The sequence below is a fragment of the Musca domestica genome, unplaced genomic scaffold, assembly GCF_030504385.1.
Source record: "Musca domestica strain aabys unplaced genomic scaffold, Musca_domestica.polishedcontigs.V.1.1 10, whole genome shotgun sequence".
Lineage (NCBI taxonomy): Eukaryota > Metazoa > Arthropoda > Insecta > Diptera > Muscidae > Musca > Musca domestica.
This window is the reverse complement of record NW_026712115.1, coordinates 20,608,832-20,628,496: the sequence shown is the minus strand read 5'-3', so window position 1 is coordinate 20,628,496 and position 19,665 is coordinate 20,608,832. Positions and strand designations below refer to the sequence as shown.

The 19,665-nt window shown below is 38.1% G+C and overlaps 1 protein-coding gene across 1 annotated transcript in view; it reads left to right on the top strand.

Annotated features, from left to right (window-relative positions):
• Window positions 1-19,665, top strand: part of LOC101895335 (protein immune deficiency-like) — a 99,416-nt gene that overhangs the window by 66,720 nt on the left and 13,031 nt on the right. The gene's annotated exons all lie outside the window — the stretch shown is intronic.

Below are 19,665 nucleotides of genomic sequence, written 5' to 3'. Positions count from 1 at the left end.
CATCCTACCCATTTTCCAGGCTTCGGGAACTAGGCAGTAATTGCTTACCAACAATGGGCTAATATCTGGCAAATAACGCGGTTCACAGTTATTAATCGGCGTGATGAAATTCAAGAGTGATAGTGTAATTTCTTTATATTTGTCTGGAAAATCACTACTGGCTATCGTTAGAGCACTCCAGCATTTACATGTGAATAAATCTTTTGTGTCTCGTACCATCGCTCATTATCGTTATACTGGTAGCGTAGCCCGACGTCAAGGAAGTGGACGGAAGAAAACAGCAACATTTGCAGAATTTGTTCGAAAAGTAAAGAAGTTCCTTGATAGAAACCCGCGTCGCAGTGACCGAAAAATGGCTCATGAGCTGAACATATCGCAATATTCCATTCGGCAAATATTGAAAAATGAGCTCGGGGTAAAGCCATTGAAATCCCAAAAAGTTCAAGTACTTACACCGCAACTGAAAGAAGAAAATAGACTCAAAAGAGGTAAAGAGTTGCTTCGCTTGGCCGAAAGTGGTGAACTGCCGAATTTGGTTTTCTCCCATGAGAAAACATTCGTTGTACAGCAGTTTGTAAACAAACAAAATGATCGTGTTTACATGCCAATGAGGTCAGCTAACAATGTGCACCTACGGTTGGCCAACAGAACACAAGCGCCGGCCATGGTGATGGTGTGAACCGCCATAACAGCTGATGGTCGCTCTCCGCTCGTATTAATCGACCGTGGCATCAGAATAAATGCTGAATATTTTCGCGAAAATATTCTGTAGTGTGTATTAAAGATTTTGGCCGCAGACCTTGGACATTCCAACAGGACTAAGCACCATCGCACTCAGCACGCGCCACCCAAGAATGGTTACAAAATGAGGTTCCTCGCTTCATTTCCAGCTCACAATGGCCACCAAAATCTCCGAATAACAATCCGTTGGACTATTGTGCCTGGGGTATTTTGGCAAGCGAGGTTGGCACTAAAAAATACCAAAGTGTCGATCTCCTCAAGCAAGCGCTTCGCCGGGAATGGGGCAAATACCGCAGAGCAACATTCGGCCATAATTCTGCCAAAGGTGACTAATCCGAACAAATTTAAACTTAATCCAAAAATTCGATGCTCTTTCCGACATTTTTTGCTTTCATTCAATAAAATTAAAAGAAAAAAATGTAACAATTATGCCGTTTGATTTTGTTTTAATCCACCCTGTATATAGTATAATTCGCTGTTAATTTTTGTTATGTTTTTATTTTTTTAGATTAATCTTGTTATAGGCTATTTTTATACTGTTGTATGTTAATAAAATATTTTAGCCATGTTGGCTAATTTATATTTAATTGTATGAAATAAATGAAATTACTAACTGCAGACACACATACTGGAGTTGTGAACTGAACAATACGTGGGGAAATACGCTTTATAACAAGCTTCAGTGCAAAAACATGCAAATAGTTTTTCCTCCCAGCAATTCATTTATGCCAGCGGATCCAAGAAGGCGGCCGTCTATCTTAGATATTTTTTGACAAATTTCTCACAAAATGTCCGGTTTGTAAAAGCCATTATCGATTTATGTTCCGATCACTTACCAGTAATTAGTAAAGTTAACACGCGCATTGATACTTCGGCAAGCATTCTTCTAAGAAACCAATTTCGGATGTAGTCACAGATACTGGTCAATGTCTTCAAATACCAGTACCATGAAAGCTGCCATTGGAAAAAGAGTACCTAAGCTAACGCAATGACTTCCTAAGAAGACAATTCCATTTTTATACTAGTATTAATTCACTACAGAAATATTTATAAACGGAATTTTAAAAAAGCTGTAAAAAAGACACCCTACTTAATTTAAAACCGTGGGTTTATTTATAGAGGAACAAGCTGCTAGGTGTGCCCTGCGACTCAATGAACTGGGACAATGCGGAGTCAGCCCTTTGGACACACCGTCATTCTCAAGTATGTGAAAAGCTAGGAAATCAGGCTATTATTTGCAATTATATATCACAGACAGAGACATCTGGGCCCGCGACACTCGATCTTTTAACGGTATAGTTGTCTACTGATGGGTCACAGATGGAAAGTGGAACGGGAGCTGGAGTCTACTGTGAGTCTAAGTATCCAACGATCATTCAAACTAACAACGACTGTAGCGTTTTGCAGGCAGAAATCTTTGCTGTCAGGAAGGTCACAGAGCTACCGGCAAATAGAATCAATGAACTGGACGTTCCGGTGACTATATATGTCGATAGTCAAGCGGCCTTGAAGGGTCTAAAATAATTAACGCTGAAATGTCTGCGAAAACATTTGGCCGGTGAACTCCGAAAGGAGATCAAGGTCACGAAGCTGGACTTGAAGCTTGTGGTGGGCCTAATTACAGGACACTGCAACATAAAGGCCATGACATACAAACGGGAGGGGGGGTGCCGATACTGAATACTGCAGGCTTTGTCTGGACGAGGAAGAAACTGAGACGGTGGATCACTTAATCTGCCACTGTCCAACTGTAATAGCAGTGAGACAGAGGCTACTGGGTAAGCAAATTCTGCCAGACTTGTCCTCCCTCTCCGACATCGAGACAGCGGTCATTCTTCAGTTAGCCAGAAGAATAAAATGGCTAAGGACTAGTGGTGTGCAAAACTGACAATCACAGTGAAAACTGTGACTGTGATTTCTCAATCACGGTGATTGTTGACTGTGATTCTAAACTGTGATTTTCATTATATTTTTAAAAATTTGTATTTTTTTTTCATTTTTAAATATTTTTAATATTTAATATATATTTTAATATTTTTAAACAATATAATAAATAACAAACAAAAAAACTGTAATTCAGGATGAGAAAATAATATAAACTTAAAATTTTTGGGTTTAGCCGTGATTATATTTCATTCAAAAGAAAAAATATTATTAAACAAAATTTAAGTATTTAAATACTTTGAGTTTGCATTTAAAAACAGAATAATTTGTAAATTTTCCGGCTTTAGCCGGGAACGTCTATCCGTGATTATATCACCAGCTTTTGAAAAAAGCCTTTTACATGGCACAGATGTTGCTAACGTCCCTATCTTCCGTTGTGCTACTCTTGCCAAATGAGGATATTTATATTTATTATTGCACCACCATTTCAGAGGGTCTTCATGCCTGGAAATGACTCCACACTCCAGGTACCGTTGCTCCTCAACGATAGCCCTGGAAGTCGAAGTACCTTTGGAGGCATATGCTGCTGCTTTCTTATCAAAAGCACTCTAAAGCGACATCTCGTCAACTTCTGTAGTTGTTGATGTTGTTGGTTCTTCCTGAGCGCTACCCACGTCAGCAGAAATTTCTTGGGCAACTTCGTCAATTATCCAGTTCTTAACTGTATTGTCCGAAAATTGAATATTTTTGTACCGTGGGTCACAAAATGTGTTACAACAGAGGGTTTTACTTCGTTTGAGACCAGACAGTCTTGTCTCAAGCCCATTCTTAAAATTCAAAGCTACGTCCAATACTTCGGGCTGTATTTTTTGCGACAACATTTTGGTGTTTATTGTGCTTAGGCCTTCTACTAGAGCTAGAACACTAGATACCGTTTGGTATAACTCTCCACTAAGCGTTGTTGTTGCACTCTCGCACGGTTTTAAAATTTTGCACAAATCTTTCATAACTTTCCATTCATTGATTGTTAAACTGGGCAGCTCACCGGTCAAAAGTGCAGTTGAGGTTTTAACTGAGTCCTCAAGCTGCACAAATCGTTCCACCATGTAAAGCGTACTATTCCAACGCATAGGGCATTCGTTCTTCAGCTTAAGAGGTGATTGAATACCTTGCCTCGTTTGGTAGTCAAGAATAATTTTATGATTTTTTGGACTTTTCCGAAAAAACGTTACCACCACCTTCAACTTCTGAAGCACTTCCCTCACAGCAGCATTTGCTTTCAGACCATCCTGAACAATTAGATTTATTGTGTGTGCCAAACACCCTAAATGTCTCCAGCCTAGCTCTTTTTATATTTGCAGCATTGTCTGATACTGCAAGAGTAGTTTTTTGGTCCAATTGGAAGCTGGAAACGATTGCTTTTAGCTCATTTGATAAATTGTTTGCTGTATGGCTAATATCCATATTAGAACAGTTTAAAGTTTAAATTAAAGTTTTCGTCAAGGTAGTGAGCTGTCACTGCACAAAAACTATTAATATTTCTGGAGGTCCGCCTCTTTTACAATTTCCCTTACTTTAACGGTACACTGCTCATATTTGAAAGGGAGCGCTGTGCGGGAAATCCAGGTTCGTGATGGAAGTTGATACGAGGGGCTCAAACTGTGTACAACATTTTTGAATGGTTCTTCGTTAACCAAGTTAAAACCGTGGAAGGATCGGGTAAACATTTCAATCAAGTGATTGTCAGCCTCTTCCTTTTGTCTTTTACTTAACGGTCGTGAAGCAAAAGATGTTAACTGTGTTTGGCGTTGTGCAATTCTCCTTGGCGTTTCTGGCACTTCAGATGTTTGTTGCTCTCCAGAACTTTCGTGTGGCCTAACCGTTTCAATATTTCATGATCTATGGTTGTGGTCAACATGATTGTTTTGGTTGGCCACGTTTATAATTGCGTTATGTGTGGAATCTTGTAAAATGTTTAATTTAAAATGTAAAATGTTGACATTAATTGATTATTAACCCATTAAGGCCCAGCAATGCGTAAACGCATTGCATTTTGTATGCGACCTCATGAAAAAATGGTTAGGGTTATAAAACCCTAATTTTACTATCGAGACTCCTAATATGGTCGGGCGTTAATGGACTAAGATTAAAAAAAAAAAAAATAATAGGCTTCGCAACTCCATCATCCCGCCATGGCACCTGCACAGTTGGGTGTTTGCTTCTCATATGTCGTTTTAAATTCGAAACGCTCGTTCTATGAGAAAGCACCTGTTTGCAAATAATATACTGTGCTTTAACATCGTCAATATATTTAAAAAATTCCCACAGGGCACTGGTTTTCTTTTTAGTCGCCATTTAGAAAATAAAACTAAACAAAATATACGATGCGGCGGTACAAATATTTCAAATTTATACAGACACAGTACTTTTTAAAAGAGCAATCAGCTGTGTACCATTCTGTTAAACTCAATCACAGTGAATATCAGTTTTTAAACACAGTTGCAATATTTAGTTTGCTCAATTGTACATAGAACTTTTTAAAAGAGTAGCCAGCTGTGTACAAAACCGTGATTCTCAATCACAGTGAATAACAGTTTTCAAACACAGTGGCAATATTTAGTTTGCTCAATTGTACATATAACTTTTTAAAAGAGTAGCCAGCTGTGTACAAAACTGTGATTCTCAATCACAGTGAATAGCAATTTTAAATCAAAGGGCAAACTGTGATTTCTCAATCACTGTGAAAAAAGAGCAGGTTGCTCTTTTTCGCACACCACTAAACAGCATTTATCAGTAATAAATTTAATCACTGAATTCTTGATTGATTCGATTTCAATATGCCTTCCATTAGATGGCTTCCAATGTCAGATTTGATTACTTTGCTATCCGAAATGCAGAGTACCCTGTATACATTTGAAGTTATATACGTTTGCAAACATAACACAACATATTCAGAATTCCTCCGATATGCACTCCTGAAGATAAATATCTTCAGTAATGTAATTGAAGATACTCAATCCGATTCATTTATAACTGTCCTTAATTATAAAAAAACTAATTTTCGAAAACTTAATATTTCCTCCGTAAATTGGGCCTCTGTGTGTCTGTGTAATAGCCATAAAAATCTGGAATATGTAATTGATACATTTTATGGTACTTTAAATAGGTTTAAACTGGAATGGTTTTCAACTGTTAGGGTTAAAAATTCCAATAAATGTTCATGAATAACACCTGAGTTATAATGTTTAAAAAATTTTAAAAATTAGATGTTTCGTAAATATAAAAAATCAGGCTTAACAATAGACTACACTAACTACTTTGTTGCTAGGTCTAAATATACTCTAGAGTCTCGTATAATCTTTACCTCGACAAGATTAAAAATTATTTTAAATCCAGTCCTAAATCTTTTTATGATTTCGTTGACCTAAAACGAAAGGTTTCCTCAAAGCCCACAGTAAGGAAATGTAACAATAAGGAATTTGTCACAAGCAGATTTTTTGCGTAGTTTAAAATCGATTGAATGTCCCGCCCCGGATGGTATACCTAATATAATTCCTAAATATTGTTCAGGCACATTAGCACTCCCTATAACTATATTATTTCATTATTCACTTAAATTTGTTCACTCTTACTTTCTGGAAAAAAATCTTATATTATACCTTCAAATAAATCTGGTAGTCTTACAAATGTGTCAAATTTTAGAGGAATTGCAAAATTAAGTGCGATTACAAAATGTTTCGAAAAATTAATTCTTGCAGTAATTTCACTCAAAATTCAATCTATATTGAGTCCATATCAGCATGGTTTTCGCATTGGCCTCTCAGCCACAACAAATCTTATACAATTTAGGTCAACAGTGATAAAGGTATTTGTTCAGCTTAATCAAACTGACACAATCTACACTGGTTTTAGTAAAGCCTTTGATAGGGTTAACAATAAACTCCTAATAATATATAAATTAAATTATATGGGTTTCAACACAAACTTAGTGAAATGGATATCATCTAACCAACAAGATAGATCACGACTAGTTTTGTTTGAAGGATATCTATCCAAATAGATTGAAGTTCCATCGGGTTTTTCGCGAGGAAGTCACCTTGGACCGGTCCTCTTTCTTTTATTTATCAACGATTTTCATAATTCCATAAATTACTCGAAATTGTTAATGTACGCAGATGGTGTTAAATTATACATTTTCCATAATTGCGATAAACAAGTTCATTGACTTCAAAACGATTTTATGGATTTAAATTTAAGCAAATGTAAGCACATGTGCTTCTCCAGATCTTCTCTGATATTGCAATATAATTGACGTTTGCCTTCTTATACTAGCAGGCTAAAATTAATTAGATTGCCAACACTTAAAAGCAGACGTATTATGTTGAACTCCATGTGATTCTGTTATGTTACGGCCGTTATTTATTATAAAATAAATACGGGGATTTGTAGATTCACCATTTCTTTTAGGTGAAATTCAATTTAATGTTCCATCTCGCCCTACTCGTATCTTCTTTCTTATTATTTTGCCATTTGTAGGGATAAATACCAAGATCAAATTACTAAACAGTTTTTCATTAACTGATTCGTCAATTACACTAAAAATTATAATTATAGTATAAGCTATATAGTTTTATGCTAGATATTTGCATGGTATTCTCATAATTACTTTAGAGATGTATGCATATGGCCGCCTAAAATCTGGCGTATACGCAGAACTCACGATAAGGGGAAATTGCTGCCGGTGGTTTAGGGCGGGTGTGAGTGGCGTGGGGTCGAATGTAAAAAAATACGTAAAAGTCAACTCAAGGCATTTTTACTGCATATGAGTATTGGAAGATAAATTATATCTTAATTCAACCAATATATGTATAACTGTTAGCTATTTCGATTTCTTGGTTCTTTGAATTTCGAAAAAAAACATTGTTTTAGAGTTGGATGAGTTGACTTTTAGACGTCATTTCCTCTAAGCCATTAGACGAATCCGAAAGAATTACGACATCATCGGCATAGAGTAGAACTTTTATATTGGTGTCAGCTTACAACTGGTAATTCATCCGGTTAACCATTAATATACAACGAAAAAAGTGTAGCGCTTAAAATACAGCCTTGACATTAAGAGTAATGACATTAGTAAGATTAATGTGTCGTCAACTGAAAAATAGTATGTTCTAAAACCAGCCTGAAATTCATTGAGTACTTGTATTCGTGTTATATATCAATGTGTAATACTATCAATTTTTTCGGATATTGTGTCCAAGAGTGGTAAACCTAATTTCAGTGGTAAACCTAAATTGTCATCAGCAAAAGTGGATGTGTCGCATTCGGAAAAGTGCGGTATGTCGAACGTTCCCACACTTCTCTTTTCCAGGCCTTTCGTTCCCACCCATGCTGACCGAGGAGGCGACCTCCCTTTTCGTAGGTATCGCGACTTTTTACGATCCGCATTATGATGGGGATTGAGTAGGACCAGCTGCAAAAGTCTACTTCATCAGCTAGTTAGTCGTTTAAAAATAAAATTATTCTCCAGTTTATAATACCTAAACTTATACTAAAATCAACATTACTGTTCTGAATTAAAATCAATACACATCTTACTATGAGGCTCACACATTGAATAATTCGTGCGGTGAAAATAAGAGTATAATAATTGATAGTATCCACTAGATCTAAAGGGCACAATTATTCTAATAGATGAGATTAGAAAATATGAAATTTTACTCCAGTGTCAATCCCACGGCAGCGGGTTTTACGACACCGGATTGACCCGAAACAACAACACTCCAGTTTCGGCCAGCGGCTGCCAACTCAGTGTATACATGTTCGTCTTTGTTTATTCATCTGTATTGGGAGCAGCACGTCCGGGAATGCTTGCTCCGGATTCTTTTGGTCCGTGCCGGGCTTGAGGAAAACCCCGGACCATAATTCTGTACGGTTTGCCAAAACACCATCCACCATAGATCAGTCTCGGTGCGATGTAATGGATGCGGAGGGAGTGCATTTTGGGAATTGTTCCGGCTTAACCCGGTTGCGAGGCTATAGCGATAGGGACTATTTTGCATCATGCTGTACCAACGTAGTCCCCAGTGAGTCCACGACCTCGTCGTCAACTTCCGAGTCGTCGTCGGAGTATACACCTAACGCCACATGTTGCTGTTCCAATTCCGGACAGTGCATCATTCTTGCAATTCAATTGCAACGGACTCCGAGGTTAAATTGATGAGATAGTGGATTTTATGAATCGGAGGAATATTAATATCGCAGCGGTGCAGGAAACAAAGCTTACAACATGTAGCTTACAACTTCGCAATGGTTACAACGTATTGAGGAAAGATCGCACCAGAAGTGGAGGTGGGGGATTAGCGTTCCTGTTACACCATTCTGTTTAATACAGACCTTTCTCGTTTGAGCTAGTCTCTAGTGACCCATACATGGAGTGTATGGGAGTAGCAATCAAGTGTGGAACTACCGAGGTAGAGGTGCTTAATGCGTATATCCCGCCGGTTAATAGCTGTTAATCGCGTTACTTGCCTAATATAAGCCCACTTTTGGAAGGCAATAACCGCCTGGTACTAGGGGATTTCAATGCCCACCATGAGTTGTGGCATTCCGTCCTAGGTAATGATCAGAGGGGATCAGCGTTGGCAGAACAGGTTGACTGCTTCACATTTTGCACGGTAAACAAGGATGCCTACATCCGAATAAGAGGAGAGTGTCACAGTTCGCAAGACTTAACCATTGTGTCACCCGGTCTGATAAATGACGTGACTTGGCAACCCGTCATTTCTCTTGGCTCAGACCATCTGAGTTCAGAGAGTTCACTAACCTTCGATTCAGAGAACTGCCCAACCTTCTGATATTCGGGTAGCAGAAAGGATTTTCCGAAACATCATCAAAGCTGCAGCCGCTCGCTATATACCTGCTGGTCGAATACCCGAAGTAAGACCAAATTTCCCAGAAGAGGCAGCGGGACTAGCGATGAGCTCCGACGTACCAACCCTACTGATCCCAGAGTCAGTGAACTAACATCGGAAGTCGACAGGTTGGTACAGGAGCATAAGCGGGAAAAGTGACTAGACCATCTGAAGTGTTGCAACATTGGAACCGATATAAATAAGCTTTGGGTAACTGTAAAGTCACTCTCGAACCCTGGGAAAAAAGATGATAGGACAGCAGTCACATTTAACGACGTAACAGTGACTGATCCGAAGAGGTGAGCTGACCATTTTCGTTAGCCACCCACATAGTTCCCGAACCCTGGAAAATGGGCAGGGTGGACCCGCTACTGAAGCCTGGCAAGGATGCCAGCAAATGCGAATCATACATTTCGGTTTTGTCGCCAGTAGCAAAGACTCTCGAGGCTTACTCCTCCCCAGTATCAGAGGAAGCTATTCAGTTGCTAACCATCAAACGGTTTCCGTCCATTACATAGCACCACAACAGCATTGCATGCCATATCCACACATACCAGTCGAGGACTCAACCAGAACAGGCCGTGCCATAGAACAGTAGTGGTGGCTCTCGATCTATCAAAGGCCTTCGATACGTTCAACCATGCCATGCTGTTTGAGGAAGTTGAGAGTACTACCCTCCGGCCAAGTTTAAAACGTTGGATAGTCAACTATATGTGTGGACGCCAGTCGTACATGAATTCCGGAATAAGAAGTCCAAGCGTAGAGTAAAACAGGGAGTTCCCCGAGGTGGGGTGATATTTCCGATATCTCCAGACGGCATGGAGATCGTAACATATACGAATGACTATACGATCATGGCGTCGGGTCCTGTAGTTGATGACATATGTGTCAGGGTGAACAATTGTCTCGCGGAGCTTGCCACCTTCTTCCTTGCGATCAATATGAAAATATCCACCATCAAATCGACTGCCACACTTTTTACCACATGGACTGCGAAGATGAGAACATAGCTGAATGTGCAGGTCGAGGGGCACATAATTCCGGCCACCAACTACCCCAAAATCCTTGGGGTCACATTCGATAGCATGTTCAAGTCTTCCGCGCAAGTCACAGCTATCTGCGGTAAAATGACGTCTGACTACTCCACCAGTATCACGGTAACGAGCAATAGTACGAGACACAAAAGTCTTATTCACATATAAATGCTGGAGTGCTGTAACGATAGTCACTTGTGGTTTTCATACCCAAATATAAAGAAATTGCACTATCACTCTCTAATTTCATCACGAATAACTTATTTTCTAGACAATTATCACCAACGTACTTTTGTACGCTTGTAAACCATATAATGAGCTATCACTGGAATAATTTTAGCAGCTGTCGGACGACTGGCTTAGAAATGACAGCAGTCTGTATATTAGAATAAGGTTCTGTTGATTGAGATTATCAATATGCAATATAATCAGATAAAATAGAATCCGTGCAAAAACAATTTCTGCTATTTGCCTTGCAAGATTTACATTGGAATATTATGTTTGTTTTGCCTTCTTATACTAGCAGGCTACAATTAATTAGATTGAACACCATGTTGGTACTAAAAATATTAATTGGTAATATACCTTTAGATTTCCTAATGTCATCTGTTAGGATTAATGATCCATTTTGATCTAGTAGATACTAACAATGTTCGAAAAAAGCTTATTCACTTCAGATCGATTTGGATAGCCTTTTTTAATCGTGTCGGCTAAGCAGTTTGGATTTAAATTTAAACAAATGTAAACACATGTGCCAGTCCAGATCTTCTGCATTGATGTAGCAATTTAATATTAACGGTTATGTTTTATCAACTATTGCATCATTTGTCGATTTTGGTCTTTTGAGGGATCCAAAATTAAATTTTAATAGTCATGTGAAACAATAATAAATAAAACAACTTGTATTTTAAATTTTTTAAAACGATGAGCCAAAAATTTTTCTGATCCATACATAACAAAATATTTATTTACGTCTCTTGTTATACCTATATTGAAAATGGTTCTGTTGTATTCAAACTGTAATTATTAACTACCTCTGCTACTGCATCAGTGTGAATGGTATTCAGAACCGCTTGATGGGCTTCATGATCTAGACGCTCTCTCTTATATCGCTGGACCTCTCTCCCTAGATCATGCAGGTCCTTCCTAACTCGCCTGGGTGGGGGAGTTCTGTCCACCATATTGTGGCTAGGATGACTCCCACGATAACACCCAAGCAGGTACTGCAACGAAAGTATATGATTATGCTGACGTAAGGGAAGAACCTTCGTCTCCTCATGTAAATGGTCTACAGGAGTCATGAGGAGGCACCCTGTTGCAGTTCTCAGGGTGGCATTCTGGAAGGTCTGAATACTTTTTAATTGTGTTGCACTCGTATTTGCCGACCACACTGGAGCCTCATAGCTAACCGCAGACCGAGCTATCGCTTTATAAGAGGTCAACAAGGTTTCCTTATCCGCACCCACGTGCTGCCGGCTAGCGCCTTGAGGACCTTGTTCCTACTTTTCATTTTACCGCAGATAGCTGTGACTTGCGCGGAAGACTTGAACATGCTATCGAATGTGACCCCGCGAGACAATTGTTCACCCTGACACATATGTCATCAACTACAGGACCCGACGCCATTATCGTATAGTCATTCGTATATGTTACGATCTCCATGCCGTCTGGAGATATCGGAAATATCACCCCACCTCGGGGAACTCCCTGTTTTACTCTACGCTTGGACTTCTTATTCCGGAATTCATGTACGACTGGCGTCCACTCATATAGTTGACTATCCAACGTTTTAAACTTGGCCGGAGGGTAGTATTCTCAACTTCCTCAAACAGCATGGCATGGTTGAACGTATCGAAGGCCTTTGATAGATCGAGAGCCACCACTACTGTTCTATGGCACGGCCTGTTCTGGTTGAGTCCTCGACTGGTATGTGTGGATATGGCATGCAATGCTGTTGTGGTGCTATGTAGTGGACGGAAACCGTTTGATGGTTAGCAACTGAATAGCTTCCTCTGATACTGGGGAGGAGTAAGCCTCGAGAGTCTTTGCTACTGGCGACAAAACCGAAATGGGGCTGTATGATTCGCATTTGCTGGCATCCTTGCCAGGCTTCAGTAGCGGGTCTACCCTGCCCATTTTCCAGGGTTCGGGAACTATGTGGGTGGCTAACGAAAATGGTCAGCTCACCTCTTCGGATCAGTCACTGTCACGTCGTTAAATGTGACTGCTGTCCTATCATCTTTTTTCCCAGGGTTCGAGAGTGACTTAACCATTACCCACAGCTTACTCATATCGGTGCCAATGTTGCAACACTTCAGATGGTCTAGCCACTTTTTCCTCTTATCCTCCTGTACCAACCGGTTGACTTCCATTGTCAAATCACTGATTCTAGGATCAGTAGGGTTGGTACGACGTAGATCATCATGCTCATTTGCTAATCCTGCTGCCTCTGCTGGGAAGTTTGGTCTTATCTCGGGTATTCGACCAGCAGGTATATAGCGAGCGGCTGCAGCTTTAATGATGTTTCTGAAAATCCTTTCTGCTACCCGAACATCAGAAGGGTTGGGCAGTTCTCTGAAGCGGCGATTGGTATATTCTCTGAATTCTTGCCATTTGGCTTTCCCATGGTTAAGGAAAGTGCGGCGTTTAGAGTCAATGAAGTCGGGTAGTATGTTGATGGCGGCAATAATGGGGAGGTTGTCTGAGCCTAGAGAAAGACTGATTGCCAAGTTACGTCATTCGTCAGATCTGGGGACACGATGGAGAACTGTGGCAGTCTCCCCTTATTTTGGTGGGCGCGTCCTCATTCACTGTGCAAAACGTGGAGCTATCAATTTGCTCAGCCAGCGCCATGCCTCTCTTGTCATTACCTAGGATGGAATGCCATAATTAATGATGGGCATTGAAATCCCCTAGCATCAGACGGTTATTGCCTACCAGAAGTGAACTGATATTAGGCATATAAGGTGGCGCACAGCTATTTAACGGCAGAATGTACACGTTGAGCACCTCTACCTCGGCGGTTCCACACTGGACCGCTACCCCCCTACATTCCATGTACGGGTCACTAGAGTCAAGCTCAGGCGAGATAAGTCTGTACTGGGCAGAGTGGTGCAATAGGAACGCTAATCCTCCAGCTCCACCCCTGGAGCGATCCTTCCTCAGTACGTTGTATCCATCACAACTTTGAAGCCTGCAGTTGGTACTCAGCTTCGTTTCCTGGATCGCTGCGACCTTGATGTTCTTCCAACTGATAAAGCTTACGATTTCGTTAATCTTACCTCGGAGACCATCACAAATTAAACTGGAGAAATTATGCATTATTCGGAACTTGTGTGGCGTCAACTGCTGCGTAAATTGCTGTTGAGCAGATTGCGGGGGAGTCTCATATTGCGACGACGATGAGGACGCCGAAGATGAAGACTCTCTGGGGTCTATATTGACGCAGCAGTAAGCAATGTAGTCCCTATCGCTGTACTCCTGTATCCGGTTTAAGCCGGATTAGTTCCGGAAATGCACGCACTCCATGCATCCGTTGCATCTCGCCGAGTCCGATCTGTGGTGGATGCGATTACGACAAACGGAGCAGATACTGGGTAACAAAACAGTTATTTACGTCTCTTGTTAGACCTACAGGGTGAGATAAAAAAATGGCCCACTTGGCCCACTCCCGGCGCTTGCTTGAAGTGATCGACGCTTTGGTATTTTTTAGTGTCAATCTTACTTTCCAAAATACTGCAGACACAATAGTCCAGCGGATTGGTATCCGGAGATTTTGGTGGCCATTGTGGGCTGGAATTGAAGCGAGGAACCTCTATTTATAAACATAGTTGGATTAATACGAGCGGAGAGCTAACATTGGTGGCCAACCGAAGGAGCACATTTTCAGCTGACCTCTTTGGCAAGTAAACACGATCATTTTGTTTGTTTACAAACTGCTGGACAACGAATGTTTTCTCATCAGAGAAAACCAAATTCAGCAGTTCACCACTTTCGGCCAAGCAAAGCAACTCTTTAGCTCTTTTGAGTCTATTTTCTTTTAGTTGCGGTGTAAGTTCTTGCACTCGTTGGAATTTCAATGGCTTTACCCCGAGCTCATTTTTTCAATATTTGCGAATGGAATACTGCGGTGTGTTCAGCTCACGAGACCTCATTTCGGCCATTGCGACGCTGGTTTCGATCAAGTCGCTTCTTTACTTTTCGAACCATTTCTCCTCTTTTTGCTGTTTTCTTCCGTCCACTTTCTTGACGTCTGACTACTCCACCAGTATCACGGTAACGAGCGATAGTACGAGACACAAAAGTCTTATTCACATATAAATGCTGGAGTGCTGTAACGATAGTCACTTGTGGTTTTCATACCCAAATATAAAGAAATTGCACTATCACTCTCTAATTTCATCACGAATAACTTATTTTCTAGACAATTATCACCAACGTACTTTTGTACGCATGTAAACCATATAATGAGCTGTCACTGGAATAATTTTAGCAGCTGTCGGACGACTGGCTTAGAAATGACAGCAGTCTGTATATTAGAATACGGTTCTGTTGATTGAGATTATCAATATACAATATAATCAGATAAAATAGAATCCGTGCAAAAACAATTTCTGCTATTTGCCTTGCGAGATTTACATTGGAATATTATGTTTGTTTTGCCTTCTTATACTAGCAGGCTACAATTAATTAGATTGAACACCATGTTGGTACTAAAAATATTAATTGGTAATATACCTTTAGATTTCCTAATGTCATATGTTAGAATTAATGATCCATTTTGATCTAGTAGATACTAACAATGTTCGAAAAAAGCTTATTCACTTCAGATCGATTTGGATAGCCTTTTTTAATCGTGTCGGCTAAGCAGTTTGGATTTAAATTTAAACAAATGTAAACACATGTGCCAGTCCAGATCTTCTGCATTGATGTAGCAATTTAATATTAACGGTTATGTTTTATCAACTATTGCATCATTTGTCGATTTTGGTCTTTTGTGGGAACCAAAATTAAATTTTAACAGTCATGGAAAAAAATGGTAAATAAAGCAAATGGTGTTTGAGATTTTGTAAAACGATGGGCCAAAGAATTTTCAGATCCATTCATAACAAAATATTTATATACGTCTCTTGTTATACCTATATTAGAATATGGTTCTGTTGTATGCATGGTAGAAAAATACAGGTATATGCATCAACGCTTGGGAGCATTGATATGTCAAAATTTTTTTAATTTATTTTCAAATATAAGTAGCTTTTTATATGTTTTCTTATACGACGTCATTCGGGGGTTATTATAAAATGCCTTTTTCAACAATTTTTACAAATTAAAAAAAAAAAAATTCATTCAACATTTTCAATTCCAAAATTGGTTTGACATTTCATTGTCTCAGCAGCTGCGTCGATACTTCTACCTATATTCTTCTACCATGGTTGTTTGAATATACAATTATTGCAAAAACAATTTCTGCTTTTTGTTTTGAGAGATTTACACTGGAGTAGTGCCGTATACCAGCAGGTTAAAGTTAATCGGAGTGTCTACTCTAAAAAGAAGACGTATCATATTGAACTCAATGATACTAGAAATCGTTCTCCACTAATAAACAAAAGTGGTTTTTATCAATTTCAGTCAATTTTGATACCTTTGTTCAAAAAAGGCGACCAAACATTGCGGTAAATTCGGTTTACAACTTATGGACACAATATCAGAAAAAATTGATAGTATTACACACTGCTAACACGAATACAAGTACTCAATGAATTTCAGGTTGGTTTTAGAACATACTATTTTACAGTTGACGACATATTCAATCTTACTAATGTCATTACTCTCCATGTCAAGGTTGTATTTTAAGCCCTACACTTTTTCCATTATATATTAACGGTTTACCGGATGAATTACCAGTTAGAATCTATGTAGCTGATACCAATAAAAAAGTTCTACTCTATGCCTATGATGTCGTAATTCTTTCGGATTAGTCTAATGGCTTAAAGAAAATGACGTCTAAAAGTCAACTTATCCAACTCTAAAGCAATGTTTTTTTCGAAATCCAAAAGAATATCTTCAAATCTAAAACGGTAATATGAGAGCCAAGAAATGGAAATAGTGAACATTTATACATATATTGGAGACGAATTAAGATATAATTTATCTTCCAATACTCATATGCAGTAAAAATGCCTTGAGTTGACTTTTACGTATTTTTTTACGTTCGGCCCCACGCCTCTCTCAACCGCCCTAACCCACCGGCAGCCATTCCTCTTATCGTGAGTTCTGCGTATACGCCACGTATTAGCCGGCCATATGCATACATCTCTTAAGTAATTATGAGAATACCATCCAAATATCTGGCATAAAACTATCTAGCTTATACTATATTTGAATAATTTTTTAGTGTACTTGACGAATCAGTTAATAAAACACTGTTGAGTAATTTGATCTTGGTATTTATCCCTACAAACGGTAAAATAATAAGGAAGAAGATACGAGTAGGGCGAGATTAAATTGAATTTCACCTAAAAGTAATGGGGAATCTACAAATCCCCGTATTCATTTTATAATAAATAACGGCCGTAACATAACAGGATCATCAAATTCTTTCCAACCAACCAACCAACCAACCAACCAACCCACTATAAATCCAAGCAAGGATTTAAGTTTGCGTTTGTGGTTTTCACATTATTTTTAGTTACGCGTGATTCGCAAAATGTATTAAATAATTTTAATATTTTTTTTTTATTAACACATGGTCTGTTCTAGACCTGCACTAATATAAAAAATTTTACTACGATAACCGATAATACTTTTATGATATTGAAAAAAATGTAAACAAAATGGTTTTTGTAAGTTCTGAAACAGAGCAAAATTGCAGCTTTTTTATGTAAATATTAAAATTATTTTTTTTATCGAACGTTCCCACGCCTAACATTGCCACCAAGGAGGCGACTCCCTTTACTTCACTTATCAAAATGAGAATTTGGTAGGAAATTGATGATGAGATGAGAGGAAATTGACGGATGAGATTGGGAAATCTGTAGGTATATTACCAATTAATATTTTTAGTACACATGGAGTTCAAAATAATACGTCTGCTCTTAAGTGTAGGCAATCTAATTAATTTTAGCCTGCTAGTATAAGAATGTAAAACAAACATAATATTCCAATGTAAGCCTCGTAAGGCAAATAGCAGAAATGGTTTTGCACGGATCCTAATTTATCTGAGTATATTGCATATTGAGGTTCCCATACAACAGAACCGTATTCTAATATAGGTCTAACAAGAGACGTAAATAATTTTTTGTTATATATGGATCAGATCGTTGGCCCAACATCGTTATTACATGGTTATTACAATTTAATTTTGGATCCGTCAAGAGACCAAAATCGACAAATGAATATTTAGTTAACAATGAATGATCGTCAATATTTTATTGCAATATCCGTGAAGAGGATCTGGAGAAGCACAATTTAAATCCAGGGGACTTCCTCGCAAAACACCCGATGGAACGTTAATCGATTTGAATGGATACCTTTCAAACAAAACTAGTTGTGATCTATCTTGTAAGTAAGATGTATCCATTGGACTAAGTTTGTGCAGAAACATATATAATTTAATTTATATATTAGGAGTTTATGATTAACCCTTTCAATGGCTTTGCTAAAATCAGTGAAGATTGTGTCAGTTTGATTACGTTGAACAAATTACTTTATCACTGTTGACGTAAATTGTAGATTGACTTTTGAATGAAATTACTGTTTTTTTCGAACAATTTTGTAATGACACTTAATTTTACAATTCCTCTATAATTTGACACATTTGTAAGACTATCAGACTTATGTAAAGGTATAATATAAACTTTATTCCCGAAAGTAGGAAGATGAAAAATTTAAGTGAATAATTAAAGAATATAGTTATAGGGAGTGCTAATTTTCTGAACAATACTTAAGAATTATATTAGGTATGCCCTCCGGGCAGGGACATTTGATCGATTTTAAATGACGCAAACTATTAGATACCTCTTGACGTTGTAGAAAAGGCATACAAATTTGATCAGCCCGTGACAACTTATAAGGATACGAATCTTTAATTTCACAGGACGTACTGGAATAGGATGTGGCGAAAAATCTGCTTATTTTTAGAATCCTTTTAACGTGATAACTTAGGTGTTATCCATGGATATTTATTGGAATTTTTAACTTTAACAGTTGGAACACAATCCAGTTTAAGTCTATTTAAAATAACATACAATTTATCAGTTACATATTCTAGATATTTATGGGTATTACACAGGTACACAGAGGCCCAATTTACGGAGGAAATATAAAGTTTTCGAAAATTAGTTTTTTTTACAAATAAGGACAGTTTTAAATGAATCGGACTGAGTTTCTTCTATTGCATTACTGTGAGTCATGGAGATAAATAATGTTGGATGGTAGATATCTTCAGGAGTGCACATTGGAAGAATTCTGAATATTTAAAAATGTTGTGTAATATTTACAAATGTCAAATCAAGAATATTGCCTTGGGATTTTTTTTGATGAAGATTTATGTCACAAAAACAATTTATAACTTTATATGTATGCTGGATTACGTACATTTCGGATGGCAAAGGAATCAAATCTGACATTGGAAGCCACCTAACGCAAGGCATATTGAAACCACAAAGAACAATCAGAACACAATCAGAATCTTTCATCGTTCAGTGATTAAATTTATAGCTGATAAATGTTGATTATAAATGTCAAGTGAAGAGGAAAGTGGAATATAAGAACAAATTGTAAACAATTTAAATGTGCCCAATTCAATGGAAACACCAATGAATTCTACATCAAGAAATCTATTTAAATCTATTAAATTAGTGATATATTTGGCATCAAATGCAATAAGAACGCCACCACCTATTTTACAAACGGGATCTTTTCTAAATATTTGATACTTTGAACCTAAAAGTTCACTATTTAATATAGATGTTTTTAACCAACTTTCGGAGGAAACTAATACATTATAATAAAAACCAATGCTATCAGCTTTTTATATGTTTTCTTATACGACGTCATTCGGGGGTTATTATAAAATGCCTTTTTCAACAATTTTT